We start from the raw sequence: 4,895 nt of genomic DNA, 5'->3' as shown, positions 1-4,895 counted from the left end.
GGAAACTGGCTCCATTTTCAAATTGCTCTTCTATCAAGAATGGCCTTCTCCAAATGAATGGATTCCAAACGTAGTTGGACTCCAAATCCCATCAGCCTCTGACAGCATGGTCAGTGGTCAGGGGTGATGAGAGCCCAAACACCTCAGAGACTGTGGAAGACTGGTTGAGAAGTTTTGCGTAAGGATCAACTTAAATCTACCTTCCTCTGCCTTGAGGTCACATCCATACCATACATTTAAAGCACTCTTCCTCCAAGGAATCTTGAGAACTGCAGTTTCTTTAGGATGCTGAGAGTTGTTAGGAGACCTCACAGAGCAATGATTCCCAGCACCCTTAACAAACTACAGTTCCCAGGATTCTTTGGGGGAAGTCATGACTGTTGAAGCAGTAAAGGAGTGTTTTACATTTATGGTTCAGGTAGGTAGCCGTGTTGGTCTGACGCAGTTGAAATACAGTGGTGCCCCTCAAGACGAATGCCTCGCAAGACGAAAAACTGGCTAGACGAAAGGGTTTTCCGTTTTCGAGGCGCTTCGCAAGACGAATTTCCCTATGGGCTTGCTTCGCAAGACGAAAACGTCCGCTAATCCGCTAATCTGCTAATAGGGTTGCTTCGCAAGACGAAAAAACCGCAAGACAAAGAGACTCGCGGAACGGATTCTTTTCGTCTTGCGAGGCGCCACTGTAATAATAATAATAAAAATGTCCAGTAGCACCTTAGAGACCAACTAAGTTTGTTCTAGGTATAAGCTTAAGTGTGCATGCACACTTCTTCAGATATCAGTTTACCATACCCATTAAGTCAATCACCCATCTCCCACTACCCTTCTGAGAAAAACCCCACCCCACCCTCCTACTATATATAAGGGTCTGGTGACTTCTGTTTCAGTGTATCTGAAGAAGTCTGCAAGCACACAAAAGCTTATACCCAGAACAAACTTAGTTGTTCTCTAAGGTGCTCCTGGACATCTCTTTTTTCTTAATTTTGATTACATTTATGGTGTGGATGTGATCTTAATATTTGCCCTCTTCTGTGTGAAATCCCTTGAAATTACCAGTGAGAATGCATTCTGGCAAGATCTTTAATAGGACAAAGGAAAATGTGACAAATTCTGGACATTTGTTGAGAAAGTGAGGGTCACAGTCGATGACAGAAACTGATGGGGCAGGGGGAATGGGTGACTGAGGGGGGGGGGTAATTTTTCCCTGTTTGAATATATTGTCACCATCCCTATCTGAAAAATTACCTTTTCTTTCTGGAATTATAGGGACAGGACTACCTAAATTTTATAGAAATTTATTCATGTATGCTACTGCAGTGGCAATAAAGTTACTCACCCAAAAATGGAAAGAAGAAGTCCCAGCGAAAGAACAATAGATACAAAAACTTACGGAATATGCAGAAATGGCGAAACTTACCGGAAAAATAAGAAATCAAGATAACAAACTTTTTATAAAAGAATGGAAATGGTATTAGGAATATTTACAGATAAATTGCAAACAGATAAAAACATTGGCAGGAATATTGCAATAACCTGCAGTTTCATAAGAGTATATATTTAAAGTAGATAATTAAACAAGTAAATTAAATGAAATTCGATGTGCAGAAGATATTAAAAAATAAATTTAAGGAACTGCAGAAAGAGGAGGAAGGAAGTCAAAATTTGAATTGTTAAAATGATTGTAAAATTCATGAAATGTATAAACTTGAAAAGTATAAATAAAAGCTTTTTAAAAAGAGAAAAAAGAAAAATTACCTTAGTGGAGAGTTGCCTTAGCCCAAACAGACCACAGGGAGAGAAGCAGATGCCGTCATCAACTTCCATTTACGTCTGTTAAATAATCCTCAATCTTGCACAATCCTGCCTGGGGTTAGAGTGGTCTGAAGTTTCTACAGCCATCCATTGCGCGTCTATACCCGCCCCCTCCCACTGAATGGAGAAAATAAAGACACAGGACACGGAATTATAGGTTAATGGGCGAAAATGGCCACGACTTTATTGATTACAGGTAAGAGCGGTATTGGCTTTAGGCATTGGCCCTATCAGACTAACCGGTAAACCGGGAAGGGTTAAGCACCAACAGGGGGAGTCCCCGAGATGCACATCCCTGGGCACTCCCCGAGGGGTTACCGCTCGGGAGCGCGCTTTAGGCCCTAGCCTCCTTAGGTTTCGGATGAGGCGACGCCCCCCGGAGTCCTTTAACGAACTACCCTTCAGCACTCTGGGGGAGGTGATGGCGTTCCTCCCCCCAACTCATTTGCATAACAATACCCCTGCCAATGCCTAACCGCCAAAACCAAGGAGTTGTGACGAATTTGCTACGAGGTAGGCGAAAAAACCAAGTGGCGTCCAAAACATAGCCAATTAGCCAAATGGAAAAACTCCTACCAGGCCCCTTGCGGCGACCAGCCAAGGCCCATAGCAAAAGTCCAGGTTTGAACCCACAGGGAGGGAGGGAGGGAAACCGCAGCTCCTAGCAGGAAAGAAAGGGGCGAGTATGGGCTTCCCCGACCTTAAATGCCCCCTACTCGCCCCGCCCCCGCCACCAGCCGATTGGCTGGTGGGATGGGACATGAATAATAATGCTCCCGGGATTCCCTTGTTCCCGCGGGGCTGCAGCCAGCCCCGCGAGAGTGTGAATGGGGCGTGAGACCGCAAAACCCCCTCCTCCTGATGTCGGAAGTGGCATTACCCGAGTTAGTTTCTCTCTCGTTCCCAAACGCAATGAGATGCCATTCATGCAATTAGCAATCCCATGAATGGTTTTTAAAGGTAAATAACAGGCACTGGTTGTGGATGTGGGTTGGAACTCACTGGGGCAACGCCAGGCTAGATTGGAGGGTTCAATCTAGAGGGGCACAGTTGCCTTAAAGGTAAAGGGACCCCTGACCATTAGGTCCAGTCGTGGCCGACTCTGGGTTGCGGCGCTCATCTCGCTTTATTGGCCGAGGGAGCCGGCATACAGCTTCTGGGTCATGTGACCAGCATGACTAAGCTGCTTCTGGCGAACCAGAGCAGCACACAGAAACACTGTTTACCTTCCCGCTGGAGCAGTACCTATTTATCTACTTGCACTTCGTGTTTTTGAACTGCTAGATTGGCAGGAGCAGGGACCGAGCAATGGGAGCTCACCCAGTCACGGGGATTCGAATCGCTGACCTTCTGATTGGGAAGTCCTAGGCTCTGTGGTTTAACCCACAGCGCCACCCGCATCCTTACCCTTGGTCGAAAAAGGCAAGGCTTGAGTAACAAGACAGCAGCAGAGGATCCGAGGGATGGATGGATGGATGGATGGATGGATGGATGGATGGAGTCAGAAATGGGCAGAGGTCAAGATCCACTAAAGAAAGGAAGCAGGAATTTCGGCAGTGGTCACTCCTCCAGTGCAGAACATCCTCCAGGAATATAAGAACTGCAAGAATGGTGGGGTTTACAAAATTTTGGTGGTTTGCAGTCGCCAGTTGCAATCCTGGCTCTGTGAAACCCAAGAAGCTGGAATGGGTTTATCTTGGAAAAATTAATACATCGGACCTAAGCATCAATTAAAGAACTAGTCAAGTCTTTTAAAAAAGGAATAAGCCTAGTTCTCACTGAGGTTGTAAACCTGTGTTTTTGAGATTGCAGGTTGGGTGGTTTCCCTGCACATAGAAAACTAGATGTTCAAGGAAAATGGTTCCAGCATACCCTTCTCACTGGCACACTAGTCCAAAGATTTTGTTTTACGTTCTGTATGAAGCAGCATTTGGTAACGTGAGTCTCTACCTGTAGTCTCCAGTGGTATAGCCCCGGCACAGGTTTGCTACCTTTGTGAGCATGTAAGCATAGTTTGACTCAGAAATTGCTTTCTCTTGTAATAAGCCTTTCCGTTTTTGTCCCTTTACTTTATTAGGATGGGATGGGAAATAATAGGTTTTTTTTTAAGAGCACAAAAGATCAGGGCTCATGACATGAAAATAATCTTTAACACACACAAACAAATACACTTTTTGGCACATCACATTTCACCCCTCCCCAATTCCCAGAGCGGTTTCTCTGATTTTTTAGTTCAAAGACTGCTTTCTTTAGCATGGGGGGGGGGGGGGGAGAGAGGGAAGACAACAATAAACAGCTGGGAGAAACAGTTCTAGGATGAAGGCACACTGGCTGGGCTGCCATCCAGCATCACAGACCGCAAAACAAGATGGGCTGGATTTCTGAAGCACTTAGAAAAAGCAGTTGGGGGAGGAAATGAGGGGCACTTATCCCTCTCCCCCACCAGTTGCTTTCCCCCTCTGCTTTCTCTTCCTCTGGCCTTGGTGAAGATTTGACGTTTTCATCCCCAAAAAGTTTTTGATTTGAGTTTCTACTGAAATGAGGCTGCATTTTAATGTTGTATTTTAATCTTGTTTTTAAGTTGTATCTTAATCAATTGTTTTTATACCTGGTGTTAGCCGCCCTGAGCCCAGTCTTGGCTGGGTATATATAAAATTTATTATTATTATTATTATTATTATTATTATTATTATTATTATTTAAACCTCTCCCTCCCCCTCCATAGGATTCAAAATGCCAGTTTACCAGGCTGTACACATGCCTGGGACTTGCAAAGGGAAAGTGGTGGGTAGAGGAAGGCTAAAGCATCTGCTTCAAATCCCTCCTGCCCAATGTTACACCCCCCCCCCCAGCAAAGAACTGGATCATTGTGAACCACTTTGAGGTTCTGTTTACAATCCACATTATGTTAAATGAAGCAAAATAAATATAATTACATGCACACTGGTATAACATGTAGGGCTCCCCTCTCCTCCCCCCCCCCCAAGAATCCTGGGAGACGTAGTTTGATAAGCGTGCTGGGAATTGTAGCTTTGCTAGGGGCTAACTACAGTCCCCAGGATTTGGGGGAGAATGTTCTTTAA

This window comes from Podarcis cretensis (assembly GCF_951804945.1).
Source record: "Podarcis cretensis genome assembly, chromosome: 15".
NCBI classification, from domain to species: Eukaryota; Metazoa; Chordata; class Lepidosauria; order Squamata; family Lacertidae; genus Podarcis; species Podarcis cretensis.
This window is presented reverse-complemented; position numbering follows the sequence as displayed.